Genomic DNA, 19147 nt, shown 5'->3' with positions numbered 1-19147 from the left:
GGCACCTGCCACCACACCTAGCTAATTTTTTTTGTATTTTTAGTAGAGACAGGGTTTCCCCATGTTGGCCAGGCTGGTCTTGAACTCCTGACCTCAAGTGATTCGCCTGCCTCAGCCTCCTAAAGTGGTGTGATTACAGGCATGAGCCATCACGCCCAGCCAAGTTGTTGGTATTTAATATTTCCATGTTCTCCCTATAATTATTAAGTACTAAAAGCCAAAACTAAAATCTGTTTTTCAGAAGGAAATTTATTCATCCCTAAAATGTCAGTATACATTTAATATAATCAGTTTGGACTGTAAACACAGACTTTGTAAATGTCTTAATGTTTTCTATTTAATTTTTTTCTGGACATGTGGTTCACACTAAGTGTCTTAATTTTTTCAACATATTACCATTTGTTCTAATTATGTCCACTGAGTAGCTTCTATAGAAAATGTGCTTTGTTGGGTTTTTTTTGTTTGTTTTTTTTTATTTTTAGATAAGGGTCTCACTATGTTGCCCAAGATGGCTGCAAACTCCTGGGCTCAAAGGATCCTCCTACCTCAGTCTCCCAATCAGCTGGGACTACAGGCATCTGCCACCACCTCTGGCTATAGGAGACGTGTTTTTAATTTTTTTTTTTTAATGAGAACATGTTTAAGGTAGTTTGCTGACCTTATTAGTTTGTCTTTCGAATGACAGCAAAGAAATTAACTTCATATCTTGATATGTTTATTACAAATGGTCGACATCTGCTTGACACAATTTACAAAACGGATCTTTTTATAACCTAAGAAAAGCTGGTAACTTAAAAGACAATGTAAATTGCCCAAGATCACAGAATTGCTAAGAATAGAATCCAGATCTATCCAACTGACTGGATGACCTCAATTCCCCATTCTCTTTCTTTTTTTTTTGTTTGTTTGTTTGTTTGAGACAGAGCCTTGCTCTGTCACCCAGGCTGCAGTGCAGTGACACGATCTTGGTTCACTGCAACCTCTGCCTCCTGGGTTCAAGCAATTCTCCTGCCTCAGCCTCCTGAGTAGCTGGGATTACAGGCACCTGCCACCACGTCCAGCTAATTTTTGTATTTTTAGTAGAGACAGGGTTTTGCCATGTTGGCCAGGCTGATCTCCAACTCCTGACCTCTAGTGATCTACCTGCCTCGGCCTCCCAAAGTGCTGGGATTACAGACATGAGCCACCGCGCCCAGCCCCCAATTCTCTTTCAAATCACACCATACACTGTAAAATTTAATCAGATTTTAAGTATTTTTCAAATTCCATTATCTACAAATTTAAACTTTAGAAAAACATTTAAGTTTTCAAGGGCTTAGACAACAACTATAATGGTATTTAAGTCCATGAACTCACCTTGTGCCCCGCAAAAAAAACAGCATCTCAAAGAAATAGGATTCCCTCAATACTAAAAAGAGTTATTTTCATTGTCCCAAAGTATTGTACCACAAAATACTAGTTCATAGCTATTTTTCTTCTTTTAAAAAATATTTCTTCTTGGGCCGGGCGCAGTGGCTCACACTCGTAATCCCAGCACTTTGGGAGGCCGAGGCGGGTGGATCATGAGGTCAGGAGTTCGAGACCAGCCTGGCTAACATGGTGAAACTCCGTCTCTACTAAAAATACAACAATTAGCTGGGCGTGGAGGCGCACGCCTGTAATCCCAGATACTCAGGCTGAGGCAGGAGAATCACTTTAACCCAGGAGGCAGAGGTTGCAGTGAGCTGAGATCGTGCCATTGCACTCCAGCCTGGGCGACAGGACAAGACTCCGTCTCAAAAAGAAAAAAAAAAAAATTTATTCTTTTAAAAAAAGGAGAACATGGTACACTTCATCGTAACCAAGTCATCAAAGTTAACGCTAGTCTCCAGACAGACAGACACCAGGTCCCACCCAACAAAATGCAAGGAAAACATGGATATTCCTGCTCAAAATGCTTAACCTCAATATAAGCACGAGGAAGCACTGGACAAACCCGAGTTGAGAGACATTCTATAAAAATGCCTCCAGTCTTCAAAAAGGTTAAGGGTTTGAATGAAACTCAAAACACTGAAGAACTGTTCTAAAATGAAGTATATTAGGCTGGGATTGGTGGCTCACACCTGTAATCCCAGCACTTTGGGAGGCTGAGGCGAGTGGATCACCTGCGGTCAGGAGCTCGAGACCAGCCTGGCCAATGTGGCAAAACCCCGTCTCTACTAAAAATACAAAAATTGGCTGGGCATGGTGGCAGGCGCCTGTAATCCCAGCTACTTGGGAGACTGAGGCAGGAGAATCGCTTGAACCGGGGGGAAGAGGTTGCAGTGAGCCGAGATGGTACCACTGCACTCCAGCAGGTGCGAAAGAGCAAAACTGTCTCAAAAAAAAAAAAAAAAATTTTATATATATATACACACACACATTCGAGGGCTGGGCAAAGTGGCTCACGCCCGTCATCCCAGCACTTTGCGAGGCTGAGGTGGGCGGATACTTGAGGTAGGGAGTTCAGGACCAGCCTGACCAACATGGAGAAACCCCGTCTCCACTAAAAAAAAAAATGCAAAATTAGCTGGGCATGGTGGCACATGACTATAATCCCAGCTACCCGGGAGGCTGAGGCAGGAAAATCGCTTGAACCCAGGAGGCGGAGGTTACAGTGAGCCGAGACTGCATGACTGCACTCCAGCCTGGGCAACAAGAGCGAAACTCCGTCTCAAAAAAAAAAAAAAAAAAAAAAGCATATTAGAGAGGCAAGGAAACTGGGTGGAAAGGTGATCCTGGATTACACTCTTGCAATAAAGGACATCTGTCACCAAAACGATGGGCAGAACTTGAATGCAAGTCTCTGCATGAAAGATACGTAAGCAATTTTTGTTTACTTGCTGTTCTTGCAACTATTTTCTAAGTTTAAAAGTGACAGGCTGGGCACCGTGGCTCACACCTGAAATCCCAACACTTTGGGAGGCTGACGTGGGAGGGCTGCTTAAGACCAAGAGTTCGACACCAGCTTGGGCAACAGAGTGAGATCCCTTCTCTACCAAAAATTTTAAAAGTACCCAGGTGTGGTGGTGCACCCCTGTTATCCGAGCTACTCAGGAGCCTAAGGCAGGAGGATCACTTGAGCCTAGGAGTTCGACGCTGCGGTGAGCTATGACCACACCACCGCACTCCAGCCTGGGAGACAGAGCAAGACCCTGTCAAAAAAACAAAAAAGCCATAGATCACTAGCTGGTTTATATTAGTTGTACATTTTACCTGCTCTTTAAATTTCGTAGCTATTTTTCTTTTTTAAAAAATAGTTTTTAGGCCAGGCGCAGTGGCTCACACCTGTAATCCCAGCACTTTGGGAGGCCAAGGTGGGCAGATCACAAGGTCAAGAGATGGAGACCATCCTGGCCAACATGGTGAAACCCCGTCTCTACTAAAAATACAAAAATTAGCTGAGTGTGGTGGTGGGAGCCTGTAATCCCAGCTACTCAGGAGGCTGAGGCAGGAGAATCACTTGAACCTGGGAGGCAGAGGTTGCAGTGAGCTGAGATCGCACCACTGCACTTTGGACTGGCGACAGAGCAAGACTTTTTTCAAAAAAAAAAAAAAAAAAAAAAAAAAAGGCCAGGCGTGGTGGCTCACGCCTGTAATCCCAACACTTTGGGAGGCCAAGGCGGGTGGATCACCTGAGGTCGGGAGTTCGAGACCAGCCTGACTAACATAGAGAAACCTCGTCTCTACTAAAAATACAAAATTAGCCAGGTGTAGCTGCACATGCCTGTAATCCCAGCTACTCAGGAGGCTGAGGCAGGAGAACTGCTTGAACCTGAGGGGCGGAGGTTGCGGTGAGTCGAGGTCAGATCACGCCACTGCACTCCAGCCTGGGCAACAAGAGCAAAACTCCATCTCAAACAAAACAAAAACAAGCAAACAAACAAACAAATCCAAAAACCACATGGCAGTTAAGAGTAGGAGTTGTCTGGCTGCCTAGTTTTATATTAACACTGTCCCTTACTATATTTTTCAGATTTGTTATCCTCATTCTTCTCAACTTTAAAATGGGATCATAATAGTGCCTACCTCACATCTCAGGATGGCTATGAGGATTAAATATGTTAATGCAGGTAGCACTTAAAACAGTAAACTCGGCCGGGGGCGGTGGCTCAGGCCTGTAATCCCAGCATTTTGGGAGGCCAAGGCCGGAAGATCACGAGGTCAGGAGATCAAGACCATCCTGGCTAACACGGTGATACCCCATCTTTACTAAAATTACAAAAAAATTAGCTGGACGTGCTGGCACACGCCTGTAGTCCCAGCTACTAGGGAGGCTGGGGCAGGAGAATCACTTGATCCCAGGAGGCAGAGGTTGCAGTGAGCTGAGATTGTGCCAGTGCACTCCAGCCTGAGCAAGAGTAAGATTCCATCTCAAAAGAAAAAAAAAACCCAGTAAACTCATAAACTCTCAAAAAATGTCAGTTATTGTTGTTGATATTGTCTTCGGTATTCTAGTCCAATCTCCAGCTCTGACATATTCTCTAACAGAGAGCTTCCTGTTTACTGTACATAATATCTTAGAAAAGGTAAGTTCACCGGAGACTACACTAGACCTGGAATAGGCAGGACTTCTGTATGCCTTGCTTATACTGAACAATACTTTAATTCTAAGAGTTTATCTCCACAGGCTTACTAGGTATTTTCCCAAGGAAAATAAATTACGTCAGCAATTCAGAGGTTCTGTTTTTTGTTTTTTTTTTTGGTTTGTTTTTTGAGATAGAGTGAGACTCTGTCGCCCAGGCCGGAGTACAGTGGTACGATCTTGGCTCACTGGAACCTCTGCCTTCTGGGTCCAAGCGATTCTCCTGCCTCAGCTCCCGAGTAGCTGGGATTACAGGGGTGCACCACCACGCCTGGCTAATTTTTGTAATGTTAGTAGAGACAGGGTTTCACCATGTTGCCCAGGTTGGTCTCAAACTCCTGAGCCCAGGCAATATCTGCCCATCTCGGCCTCCCAAAGTGCTGGTATTACAGGCGTGAGCCACCATTCCTGGCCAGAGGTTCTGTTTTACAAATATTTAATAGCAGGATATAAACTATCACAATTTATATTAATGTATGTTAACATATACACTTCAGCAGACAAGAAATAGAGCCAAAGAACCCATTTTAGTTCATTTGACTTTAATTTTTAACTCATATCTATATCTATATCTATATCTATATAAATATATATATGGCAAGTACTTACAAATAAAATAAGAAATCCCTAAGCCAAATCTTTGATCAGGATTGATTTTTTTTTTTTTTTTGAGACGGTGTCTTGCGCTGACACCAGGCTGAAGGGCAGTGGCGCCATCTCAGCTCACTGCAAGCTCCGCCTCCCAGGTTCACGCCATTCTCCTGCCTCAGCCTCCCGAGTAGCTGGGACTACAGGCGTCCGCCACCACGCCCGGCTAATTTTTTTGGTATTTTTAGTAGAGACAGGGTTTCACTGTGTCAGCCAGGATAGTCTCGATCTCCTGACCTTGTGTTCCACCTGCCTCGGCCTCCCAAAGTGCTGGGATTACAGGCGTGAGCCACCGCGCCTGGCCAGGATTGATTTTTAATTCAAGGGTTTGAATTTTTTTTTTTTTTTTTGAGACAGGGTCTTGCTCTGTCACCCAGGCTGGAATGCAGTGGCAGGGACATGGCTCATTATAGCTCAACCTCCTGGGCTCGAGCAATCCTCCCACCTCAACCTTCATAGTAGCTGAGACTACAGGAATGCACCACCACACCCGGCTAATTCTTTTGATTTTTTGGTAGAGACAGGGTCTCACTATGTTGCCCAGGCTGGTGTCAAACTCCTGTGCTCAAGCAGTCCTCCCACCATGGCCTTTCAAAGTACTGAGATTACAGGTGTGAGACACCCTGGCCAGCCGGCTGTGAAATTTTTCTAGCAGTGTATGCAGACATTTTAAGATACTAAATTGTTCATCTCTATCTGCTGAAATGAAGCTGGCACTTACCTCAGTAAATAACAAATATCTCTCAAGAAAAAATAAATTTGAAGGGTTAAGATTTGAAATGATTTACAACTGTGTTGTATTCATACTTAAAGCTTTATAGTATGGTGACCCCATTAAAAAAAAAAAAAAAAAAAAAAAAACTTCAGACAGCTAATACCTAAATTTAACTCTTTAAAAAAGCCAGGTGAAGGAAAGAAAGACGAAATAATAAAGAAAGGATCTAGCTGGGCACAGCGGCTCATGCCTGTAATCCCAGCACTTTGGGAGGCCAGGGTGGGCTTATCACCTGAGGACAGGAGTTCAAGACCAGCCTGGACATCATGGTGAAACTCCATCTCTACCAAAAATACAAAAATTAGGCAGGTGTGGTGGCACATGCCTGTAATCCCAGCTACTTGGGAGACTGAGGCAGGAGAATCACTTGAACCCAGGAGGCGGAGGTTGCAGTGAGCCGAGATCATGCCACTGCACTCCACCCTGGGCAACAGAACAAGACTCTGTCTCAAATAAAAAAAAAAAAAAAAAAAGGATCTGCCCAATCAGTGGATCACAAGCTCAGCTCTGAGTTCTGAGTTTCACAGTAGCCAAAACAACATCCTTAAAAAACAAACAAGGAAAAATCTTTATCAGCTATTCAGAAAGACATTTTCCTTGTAGCACAGTTTAAGACACCATTTTTGCATGTGTATTAATTATAGTTTTAAATTGATAGCCCAGATTTTTAAACAGCAGCAGCTTGCTCTGCCAGCACACAAGGAATATGTCCCTTTGACATGACTCCAAATTTAAAACTCAGTTGGATTTGGAAAAACCATTTGGAAGAGAAAATGAAAATCAAGTAGCTATTATCTAAAGGTCCATCTTTACTTTGTCCTTGAGGTGTTTTTCTTTTCTTTTTTCTTTTTTTTTTTTTTTTTGAGAAAGACTCTGTCGTCCAGGCTGGAGTGCAGTGGCATGGTCTTGGCTCACTGCAACCTCTACCTCCCAGGTTCAAGCAATTCTCCTGCCTCAGCCTCCCGAGTAGCTGGGACTACAGGTAGCTGTCACCACACTCGGCTAATTTTTTGTATTTTCAGTAGAGACGAGGTTTTACCACGTTGGCCAGGATGGTCTCAAACTCCTGACCTCAGATGATCCACCCACCTTGGTCTCCCAAAGTGCTGGGATTACAGGTGTGAGCCACCCGCGCCCGGCTATCTTTACTTTTTTAAAAGCACTGTTCACAGAAGGCAGGCAACAGAGCAAAGCTATTAGGAAGGGTGAGCTTTGCAATTAGGCAAAAGTTCTGAATTCAAGTTCTGTCTCCAATCTTACAGGTGACCCTGGAATTCTTTAATCCCAAATTTACTAGTCTGGAAAATGACAATAGTCTGCATACTTACCTTACAAAGTTGTTATCAGAATGCATGTCAATACTTAATAAAGTGCATCACAAAAGCATTCACTGAATTGAGCAAGCATTTATAATTTAAACTTCACTAAAATAGTTATTTTTAAAATATATGTGTATATATCTATTAATTTACATAAAAACTCACCAAATCCAAGCCTGGTAAATTGAAAATAGCTTATTTCCCAACAAACTGCTTTAATTATCACTGCTAAATAAAATAACCTATTTTCTGAGAGAGCAGGAAAATTAATGAGACAAGTGTCAAAATAAGTAACTGCTGTGAAATGAAGTATGTGTACCTTTTAAGGCATTTGTGCATGAACACCTGCTTATGTCAAATTTACTCCTCAAAGACCGTTTTAAAATTTAACTTTAGAAAGTCACTTTGGCCGGGCATGGTGACTCACGCTTATAATCCCAGCACTTTGGGAGGCTGAGGTGGGTGGATCACAAAGTCAGGAGTTCAAGACCAGCCTGGCCAATACGGTGAAATCCCGTCTCTACTACTACAAAAATTAGCTGGGCGTGGTAGCATGCGCCTGTAGTCCCAGCTACTTGGGAAGCTGAGGCAGAAGAAGAGCTTGAACCCAGGAGGTGGAGGTTTCAGTGAGCCGAGATCGCGCCACTGCACTCCAGCCCGGGCAACAGAGGGAGACTCTGTCTCAAAAAAAAAAAAAAAAAAAAAAAAAAAAGTCACCTTCCCGGGGAGCGCGTTGGTTCACGCCTGTAAAGTAATCCCAACACTTTGGGAGGCCGAGGCTGGCGGATCACTTGAGGTCAGGGGTTCAAGATCAGACTGGCCAATGTGATGAAACCCCGTTCTCTACCAAAAAACACAAAGATTAGCCAGGCATTGTGGTGCATGCCTGTAATCCCAGCTACTCAGGAGGCTGAGGCACCAGAATGGCTTGAACCCGGGAAGTGGAGGTTGCGTTAAGCTGAGATCGTGACACCACACTCCAGCCTGGGAGACAGAGCGAGACTGTCTCCAAAAAAAAAAGTAAACTAGTCTTGATATGCAAAGTAAACTAAAAGATTCTTTATCCTGAAGCTCTCAACAATGTCATTTGCCCATGCCAGTATTTTCCAAGAAACATGCTGTGTTCTGAGGCCTCATATGATGAGCCCATCAGTATGTTGAATAAATGAATAAATAGTTACTGTTCCCGACGTGATAAAAGATCTCTTCTTTTGGGCTGGGCATGGTGGCTCACATCTGTAATCCCAGCATTTTGGGAGACTGAGGTGGGAGGATCGCTTGAGCCCAGGAGTTTGAGACTAGCCTGGGCAACACAGCGAGATCCCATCTCTATAAAAATAAATTAATGTATTTTTAAAAATTTAAAAGATCCCTTCTTAGCCGGGCACGGTGGCTCACACATGTAATCTCAGCACTTTGGGAGGCCAAGGCAGGTGGATCACGAGGTCCGGAGTTCAAGACCAGCCTGGCCAACACAGTAAAACCCTATCTTCACTAAAAATACAAAAATTATCCAAGCATGGTGGTCGGCGCCTGTAATCCCAGCTATTCAGGGGGCTGAGACAGGAGAATCACTTGAACCCAGGAAGTGGAGGTTGCAGTGAGCCAAGATCATGCCACTGCACTCCAGCCTGGGTGACAGAGTGAGACTCTATCTCAAAAAATAAATAAATCAGCTGGGTTCGGTGGCTCACGCCTGTAATCCCAGCACTTTGGGAAGCCGAGGCAGGCGGATCACAAGGTCAGGAGATCGAGACCACGGTGAAACCCCATCTCTACTAAAAATACAAAAAATTACCCGGGCGCGGTTGTGGGTGCCTGTAGTCCCGGCTATTCGGGAGGCTGAGCCAGGAGAATGGCGGGAACCTGGGAGGCGGAGCTGGCAGTGAGCTGAGATCGCGCCACTGCACTCCAGCCTGGGCGACAGAGCGAGACTCCGTCTCAAAAAAATAAATAAATGAAATAAATAAATAAATAAATAAATAAATAAATAAATAACTATGATCTCTAAGGACTATGTATGGAAATGAGATCAAAATACAAGCAGCAATTCTCAAAAGCATAGAACCTATATAATGAGAAAACTTCCTAGGCTCTGTCTGCTAAACAAGGTTCAGCATAACCAGTTATATGATGGATCACACTCTTCCAAGTACACCATAATATAATTATGTATACTTCTTACACACACACACACACACACACACAATGTGCTGTGCCATGCCACAAAACAAAAACCCCAAAAACCACCAAAAGGATTAAATAAGAAGGAAATTCTAACACACAGATGAACCTGATAATATTCTGCATTCCAGCCTGGGCAACAGAGCAAGATTCTGCCTCAAAAAAAAAAAGAAAGAAAGAAAAAGAAAAAGTTTGGGACCACTGAACTATATACATACACTTAAAAATGGTTAAGGCTGGGTGCGGTGGCTCACGCCTGTCATCCTAGCACTTTGGGAGGTCAAGGCAGGTGGATCACGAGGTCAGGAGATTGAGTCTATCCTGGCCTACACGGTGAAACCCCGTCTCTACTAAAAATACAAATATTAGCTGGGCGTGGTGGTGTGTGCCTGTAGTCCCAGCTACTCGGGAGGCTGAGGCAGAAGAATCGCTTGAACCCAGGAGGCGGAGGTTGCAATGAGCCGAGATTGTGCCACTGCACTCCAGCCTGGTGACAAAGCGAGAATCCATCTCAAAAAAAAAAAAAATTGGTAAAATCAGGCTGGGTAAGGTGGCTCATGTCTCTAATCCCAGCACTTTGGGAAGCAGATGGTATGAGCTCAGGAGTTCGAGACCAGCCTGGGCAACACAGTGAGACCCCCATCTCTACAAAAAATAAAAAATCTAGCCAGACATGGTGGTGTTCACCTGTAGTCGCAGCTACTTGGGAGGCTGAGGTGGGAGGATGTCTTGACCCTAGGACACGGAGGTTACAGTGAGTCAAAACCATACCACTGCACTCCAGCCTGGGCAACAAAGTGACATCCCATCCCTCCTCCCAAAAAAAAAAAAAGGTTAAAATGGTGATTTTTGTGTTAAGTATATATTACCACAATTTAACAAAACACAAAAACACTGTAAGGAACCACTCTAAAGAAAGGCATTCACGGTGTAAATGGCAGCCACAAATTTATTCTTCATAAAGGAACAAATTCATCTTACAAGATTTTCTTTCTTTCTTTCTTTCTTTCTTTTTTTAAGATGGAGTTGTGCTCTGTCACCCAGGCTGGAGAGCAGTGGCAAGATCTCAGTACACTGCAACTTCCGCCTTGCGGGTTCAAGTGATTCTCATGCCTCAGCCTCCCAAGCAGCTAGGATTACACGCACCTGTCACCACTCCCAGCTAATGTTTGTATTTTTTTTTTTTTTTTTTGAGACGGAGTCTCGCTTTGTCGCCCAGGCTGGCGTGCAGTGGCCGGATCTCAGCTCACTGCAAGCTCCGCCTCCCGGGTTTACGCCATTCTCCTGCCTCAGCCTCCCGAGTAGCTGGGACTACAGGCGCCCACCACCTCGCCCGGCTAGTTTTTTTTTTTGTATTTTTAGTAGAGACGGGGTTTCACCATATTAGCCAGGATGGTCTCGATCTCCTGACCTCGTGATCCGCCCGTCTCGGCCTCCCAAAGTGCTGGGATTACAGGCTTGAGCCACCGCGCCCGGCCTAATGTTTGTATTTTTAGTAGAGACATGTTTTTTTGTTTGTTTGTTTTCCTCAAGACATAGTCTTTTTCTATCTATCGCCCAGGCTGGAGTGGAATGGCGTGATCTTGGCTCACTGCAACCTCAACCTCCTCGGTTCAAGTGATTCTCCTGCCTCAGCCTCCCAAGTAGCTGGGATTATAGGCGTGTGCCACCACACCTGGCTAATTCTTTTGTTGTTGTATTTTTAGTAGAGACAGGGTTTCACCATGTTGGCCAGGCTGGTCTCCAACTCCTGATCTCGTGATCCACCTGCCTCAGCCTCCCAAAGTGCTGGAATTACAGGTGCACGCCACCACGCCCGGCTAATTTTTTGTATTTTTAGTAGAGACGGGTTTCACCATGTTGGCTAGGCTGGTCTGGAACTCCCGACCTCAAGTGATTCATGGCCTCCCAAAGTGCTGGGAGTTCAGGAGTGAGCCACCACACCCGGCCAAACAAACATTTTTTTTAATGCTTACCATGGAGAAAAAAGAAGAAAGAAAATGAACAGGAGGAAGGAGTGAAACTATTGAATCTTGCAGGGTCTATTTGTCTGCCCTTTCCTCATATGGATATAATACATGCCATCATCCTCCGTCAAATTATTTCACAGATGAGATCATGTAATTTAAGTGCAATAAAGTCTAATGCCAAAGCCAGTTACTAATTTTAGTTCACTTCCAATACCTTATTTATTTTCTTGAAACCAATTACTGTCTGAAAACTCAATCTCGATAAAATTCTGCTCACGTCATGTATGTGTTATAGTCAACAGTAAGAGCTAAATATCTAGATATAACAAATTATAATGAACCATACATAGAAAGCATACATTCTCAGGTTTCATTAATCAAACTGTCAAGCTCTGGCCAGGCGTGGTGGCTAACGCCTGTAATCCCAGCATTTTGGGAGGCTGAGGCAGGTAGATCACCCGAGGTCAGGAGTTCCAGACCAGCCTGGCCAACATATAGTAAAAACCCCTTCTCTACTAAAAAATACAAAAATTTGCTGGGCATGGTGGTGCACGCCTGTAGTCCCAGCTACTTAGGAACCTAAAACAGGAGAATCGCTTGAACCAGCGAGGTAGAGGTGGAGACTGCAATGAGCACTCTAGCCTGGGTGAGAGAGCGAGACTATCTCAACAAAACAAAACAAAAACAATGTAACAGTCACAGGGGAAAAATCCCACAGAGGAACAAGTCCTTGCCCTTGCAATTCATATTCTCCAGAGTTCTTGGAGATTAACATTGTAATCAATATCACTAGTAAAATTTTCACTTCCTCAATTTCCCAAAAGTCTTTACAATAGTATCTTTATGACTACTATTTCTTGAGTGTCTACTACATGCCAGACAGCAACCTAAGCACTTAAACTCTATCCTCACAACAGCTCTTAGAAGTGAAACATATTCTATTATCATCAACTCCATTTTTAAAAATAGGGGCCAGGCGCGGTAGCTTAGGCCTGTAATCCCAGCATTTGAGAGGCTGAGGTGGGCAGATCACTTCAGGTCAGGAGTTGGGAGACCAGCCTGGCCAACATGGTGAAACCCTGTCTCTACTAAAAACGCAAAATAAGCCGGGCGTGTGGTGGCAGGCGCTTGTAATCCCAGTTACTTAGGAGGCTGAGGCAGGAAAATCGCTTGAACCCGGGAAGCGGAGGTTGCGGTGAGCCAAGATCACGCCACTACACTCTAGCCTGAGCAACAAGAGCAAAACTCTGTCTAAAAACAAAAAAACAGGGAAACACACAAAGATGAAGTGAAATGCCCAAGGTCGCACAGCCAGGAAATGGCAAGGGCCAGGATTGGAATCCAGGCAGTCAGACTTCAAACTTGTGTCGCTAGTCATAGCTATAAACCCTCTCCTCAATTTATAAATTTGTCTTCCCTCTCATGATATACATTTTAAGTATATTAGTTCTTTAAAAATCCTACACAGAGTTTTGGCCAGGCGCAGTGGCTCACGCCTGTAATCCCAGCACTTTGGGAGGCTGAGGTAGGTGGATCACTTGAGGTCAGCAGTTTGAGACCAGCCTGGCCAACGTGGTGAAACCCCATCTACTAAAAACACAAAAATTAGCCGGGTGTGGTGGCACATGTCTGTAATCCCAGCTACTCAGGAGACTGAGGCAGGAGAATCACTTGAACCTGGGAAGTGGGGACTGCAGTGAGCCGAGATCGCGCCACTGCACTTTAGCCTGTGCAACAGAGGGAGACTCCTTCTCAAAAAAAAAAAAAAATCCTATGGAGTTTTTACTCAAGTTACGACCAAAGAAGAATGAGTCAATCCTCCAACAACTCTGACAGTTCCTGGCAATATTGAACTTTCTCTTACATTCTCAGTAGGCCAAAGTGGTAAAAAGCAAATGAGTACTGCCAGAAACAGGCATGGAATACCAAAACAAGAATTTTACAAGGAAAAAAAAAGGAAGAGGAGAAAACAAACAGGAAGACGGCAGGGAAAGTTCCAGAACAAAAGGACAACAGTAAAGGGCGACAGGGGAAGAATGGAGAATGAAGAATTATCAAGACAATAAATACCTTCACCTCTTCCAATGACGTAGCCACACAATTTTTACAGGATACACACATCCTCGGTTGGGCGCCATGGCTCATGCCTGTAATCTCAGCACTTTGGGAGGCGAAGGCGGGCAGATCACCTGAGGTCAGGAGTTTGAGATCAACCTGGCCAACATGGTGAAACCCCGTCTCTACTAAAAATACAAAAATTAGCCGGGTGTGGTGATGGGTGCCTGTAGACCCAGCTACTTAGGAGACTGAGGCAGGAGAATCGCTTGAACCCAGGAGGCGGAGGTTGCAGTGAGCCCAGATCGCACCACTGCACTCCAGCCTGGGTGACAAGAGCAAGACTCTGTCTAAATAATCATAATAATAATAAAATACAATGCAATTAAAAAAAAACACATCCTCTAAGACACTAAGGCGTTTCGCTTCCCCAGGTAGGTAGCCCTGATACACTTTAGTTAAATGAGTATGAGCCTTCATAGAGCTATGCTGCCAGTTTAAGCCTACTGTTTCCCAGGTATCTCAACTTTACAATTAGAATAAGCAACTGATTAGGTGTATTTTCTATTTTCCTTCAATTATAACAATGAATAAGCTTCACTAAGTAAATGAACTGGGTGCAGTGGCTCATGCCTGTAATCTCAGCACTTTGGGAGGCCAAGGCGGGTGGATCACTTGAGGTCAGGAGTTGGAGACCAGCCTGGCCAACATGGTGAAACCCCATCTCTACAAAAAAATACAAAAAAATTAGCTGGGCATGGTGGCACATGCCTGTAATCCCAGCTATGCGCGAGGCTGAGGCACAAGAATCACTTGAGCCCAGGACTCCGAGGTTGCAGAGAGCTGAGATGGCGCCACTGCACTCCAGCCTGGGCCACAGAGTGAGACTCCGTCTCAAATAAATAAATACATACATACATACATACTTTCCCTTAGACTGACATAAAAATGATTTGACATCCATCTATTTAAGCCAGTGGTAAGACAATTTCATGTTAATTATACCACCCCAGTTATGAAGCATACTGCAAAAACTCATGTTTATATAAAACATTCATGTCCTCAATAAAGAATGAAACAATGGTAGAAATGAATTAGGTGAAATGCAATGCAAATAGCTGGTAACCAGTAATAACAGAAAAGGTTAAGTGTTTAGTAATTGTTCAGTGTTCAGCTCCTTTAGATAATAACCTGTCCACCTATGGGTCATCGAACATGCTAGAATATAGCAGGACAGTCAGTGGCCATGGAAGTTGGGGTCCCCTAAGGAGTGTGTAAAACTCGCCTAAGGGTGTAGGCTGGGGAAAGGAGGGGGGTCATTAACTGTAAACTAAAACCATTCCTCCCACCTAATTTGCGGTTATTTTCCCCAGAAAGAAATACGTTATAATTTTAAGAATCTAAAAATCGCCAGGCGCGGTGGCTCAAGCCAGTAACCCCACAGCACTTTGGGAGGCTGAGGCAGGTGGATCACGAGGTCAGGAGTTCGAGACCAGCCTGGCCAGCGTTATGAAACCCTATGTCTACTAAAAATACAAGATTAGCCAGGCGTGGTGGTGCATGCCGGTAATCCCAGCTACTCAGGAGGCTGAGTCAGGAGAATCACTTGAACTCAGGAGGTAGAGGTTGCAGTGAGCCAAGATTGCACCCCTACACTCCATCCTAGGCGATAGAGTGAGATTGTGTCTCAAAAAAAAAAAAAAAAAAAAAAGGCCGGGCGCGGTGGCTCAAGCCTGTAATCCCAGCACTTTGGGAGGCCGAGACGGGTGGATCACGAGGTCAGGAGATCGAGACCATCCTGGCTAACACGGTGAAACCCCGTCTCTACTAAAAAATACAAAAAACTAGCCGGGCGAGGTGGCGGGCGCCTGTAGTCCCAGCTACTCGGGAGGCTGAGGCAGGAGAATGGCGTAAACCCGGGAGGCGGAGCTTGCAGTGAGCTGAGATCCCGCCACTGCACTCCAGCCTGGACCACAAAGCGAGACTCCGTCTCAAAAAAAAAAAAAAAAAAAAAACCCACCAGCCAGGAGCGGTGGCTCACGCCTGTAATCCCAGCACTTTGGGAGGCCAAGGCAGGCGGATCACCTGAGGTCAGGAGTTCGAGACCAGCCTGACCAACACAGAGAAATCCCGTCTCTACTAAAAATACAAAATTAGCCGGGCGTGGTGGCGCATGCCTGTAATCCCAGCTACTCGGGAGCCTGAGGCAGGAGAATCACTCGAACCCGGGCGGGGGTGGGTTAGGTTGCAGCAAGCCGAGATTGTGCCATTGCACTCCAGCCTGGGCGACAGAGGTAAACTCCATCAAAAAAAAAAAAAGAAAGAAAGAAAGAAAAAACCTAAAAATCTTTCTCAGTAAGAATTGCTCTCAACCCCATCCGGTAAAAAGAACCCCCAAAGCCTACATTTAAATGCCAGTCTCTGTAGTCATATTTGAGTAAGCTGAATTGTTGGAGGGGCATGTGGCAGAGGAGCGTCAGCACACAATGCTCCCCAACCCCCATACCTCCAAGGACCAAAACTACAAGCTGTGGTCCTATCACTCAAACCTTCTGTGTGGTGGGTGTGGCAGACTTTGGGCATCTGAAGAAGATAATGTAACAAACGCCCGTGCTGCGACTAAATTAATAAATCAGAGTGGGGAAAAAGTCAAACTTCCATAGATTTCCCATTTTATTCCACACTTAAACCATGACCCCTTTTTAAACCGGAGATTTACGAAACTTTTAACTTCTAATCATGGCTAACAGGAATTCTCAACTCTCAGCCAGTTTTCTGAGCAATCTACGGTCAGTCGTCTGAATTATTTTTGATTCTTTAAGATCTAATTTTATTTTATTTTTATTTTCTATTTTTATTTTTATTTTTTTGAGACAGTCTCGCTCTGTCACCCAGGCTGGAGTGTAGTGGTGAGATCTTATCTCACTGCAACCTCCGCCTCCCGAGTTCAAGAGATTCCCCTGCCTCAGCCTCCCCAAGTAGCTGAAACTACAGACGCACGCCACCACACCCGGCTACTTTTTCTATTTTTAGTAGAGATGGGGTTTCGCCACGTTGGCCAGGCTGGTCTCGAACTCCTAACTTCAGGTGTTCCACCCACCTCGGCCTCCCAAAGTGCTCGGATTACAGGTGTGAGCCACCGCACCCGGCCAAGATCTAATTTTAAAGTAAGGAAAAGCGGCCGGGCGCGGTGGCTCAAGCCTGTAATCCCAGCACTTTGGGAGGCCGAGACAGGGCGGATCACGAGGTCAGGAGATCGAGACCATCCTGGCTAACACCGTGAAACCCCGTCTCTACTAAAAATACAAAAACTTAGCTGGGCGAGGTGGCGGGCGCCTGTAGTCCCAGCTACTCGGGAGGCTGAGGCAGGAGAATGGCGTGAACCCGGGAGGCGGAGCTTGCAGTGAGCTGAGATCCGGCCACTGCACTCCAGCCTGGGTGACAGAGCGAGACTCCGTCTCAAAAAAAAAAAAAAAAAAAGTAAGGAAAAGCAAACATCTCCGATAAATTTCCCTCCCTTCATTTTGCACCATTGTGAATGGTTCTCAAAGGGCTGTCCGGGGAGCAGCCACCATCACCACCACCCGGGGAGCTAATCAAAATGCAAATTCTCGGGCAACTCCCCAGACGTGCAGAATCAGCCTGGGAAGTAGGACCCAGCAAGCAGAGTCTGCACATGCCAGCGCTCCTGGGAACGCCCAGGCGCGGCGGTTTCAGAACCTCGGCTTAAGGGTTGAGTCACACCGGCCAGGTTCGTGTGCTAGGTAAGCAAGAGTACAGAACTCTCCAACTTCTCTAGACTTGTTCCGCTCCATAGAATAGAATTACAGACTTGTCACAAGGATTAAATAAGAAAAATACTGTACATCGAAAGTGCTCAAGAGCCATGGGAGGCAAGGAAGACATTCAAATGTAAGCAGCATTGTTACCACAGGCAAGGCACTAGGACGATGCCAAACTGGAAGGGGAAGTGGAGGGAGAAACACAAAGGAGGAAAAGGCTTGTCCCTGCCCCTATGAGCTCAACACCCAGTGACTAGGCCAGATGCAGAGGAAAATAAAACTGCCCTTAGCCGGGTGTAGTGGAGCGCGCCTGTACCCAGCTACTCAGGAGTCTGAGGCAGGAGAATCGCTTGAACCCAGGAGGCGGAGGTTGCAGTGAGCCGAGATCGCGCCATTGCACTCCAGCCGGGGCAACGAGAGTGAAACTCCGTTTCAAAACAAAAGAAAAGAGAAAATAAAGGTGCCCTGCGAGGAAGGACACACAGGTTGACTGGGAGATTAATAAGAAACAAACTCTGACCATACAATATAAGACCTCAGGACGGGAGCAGTGGCTCACGCCTGTAATCCCAGCACTTTCCGAGGCCAAGGCAGGCGGATCACCTGAGGTCAGGAGTTCAAGACCAGCCTGGCAAACATGGCAAAACCCCGTCTCTATTAAAAATACAAAAATCAGCCAGGTGTGGTGGCAGGCCCCTGTAATCCCAGCTACTCGGGAGGCTGAGGCAGGAAAATCGCTTGAACCCGGGAGGCGGAGGTTGCAGTGAGCCAAGATCGCGCCACTGCACTCCAGACTGGGGGACAGAGCGAAACTCTAACAACAACAAAAAAACAAAAGAGAGAGAGAGAGAAAAGACCTTAAGGAAGCGGCTGCATATGAGCAAGATTGATTTCCATAGCCTGAAAAACGTCATTCCAGCCAAAAGGCCAAGATCCCAAGAAGCAGGAGAAACGAAAGCCAAGGCAGCAGCCCCCGAAAAATCCTGTAGCAGGAAATAAAATCGGTCATCCCACACCATAGGCCTCAGCCTGGGGAGAAGACCCCGCCTCCGCAGGGCACTCTACCTGCACATTCTCATTTGCAAACTAACTTCCCCTTTTGTTCCCTGAAGGACTGGAGACTTCTCCTCTGCACTGTTGGCTGATCAAGCCATTGTCTGCGGCAAAGTTGAATTTAAAAGAGATGAGGCCCAGCGTGGTGGCTCAAGCCTGTACTCCCACCACTTTGGGAGGCTAAGTGGGAGGATCACCAGAAGCCAGGAGTTCCCAACCAGCCTAGGCAACACAAGAAGATCCCATCTCTAAAGAAATATTAAAAATTAGCCAGGCGTGACCCAGGGCGGTGGCTCATGCCTGTAATCCCAGTTCTTTGGTGGCAGGCCGAGGGGGGCCGACTGCTTTGAGCTCAGGAGTTTGAGCCCAGCCTGGCCAACATGGTGAAACTCCATCTCTACTAAAAATACAAAAATTATCCCGGCGTGGCGGCGCACGCCTGTAATCCCAGCTACTTAGGAGGCTGAGGCAGGAGAATGGCTTGAACCGGGGAGGCAGAGGTTGCAATGAGCCAAGATCATGCCACTGCACTTCAGTCTGGGCCACAGAGCAAGACTCCATCTCAAAAAATAAAAATAAAAAAATAGAAAATAAAAATCAGCCGGACATGATGGCATGTGCCTGTAGTCCCAGCCACTGGGGAGGCTGAGGCAGGAGGATCGCTGGAGCTCAGGTGTTGAAGGCTGCAATGAGCTATGATTGTGCCACTGCGCGCTTCAGCCGCGGCAACACAGAGAGACCCTGTTTCTAAAAAAAAA

At 45.6% G+C, this 19147-nt stretch overlaps 1 protein-coding gene and 1 long non-coding RNA gene across 51 annotated transcripts in view; both read right to left on the bottom strand.

Moving 5' to 3' along the window:
* Positions 1-19147, bottom strand: part of GTF2I (general transcription factor IIi) — a 117555-nt gene that overhangs the window by 88176 nt on the left and 10232 nt on the right.
* Positions 2406-8064, bottom strand: LOC144339808 (uncharacterized). The gene is made up of 2 exons (XR_013415214.1): positions 7773-8064; positions 2406-3306 (listed from the first exon to the last, which is right to left on the bottom strand). It is a non-coding gene; the product is annotated as an uncharacterized LOC144339808 (long non-coding RNA).

This window comes from Macaca mulatta, chromosome 3, assembly GCF_049350105.2.
Source record: "Macaca mulatta isolate MMU2019108-1 chromosome 3, T2T-MMU8v2.0, whole genome shotgun sequence".
Classification (NCBI taxonomy): Eukaryota; Metazoa; Chordata; class Mammalia; order Primates; family Cercopithecidae; genus Macaca; species Macaca mulatta.
The sequence above is the reverse complement of the archived record's forward strand: the minus strand, read 5'-3'. Positions and strand labels throughout refer to the sequence as shown.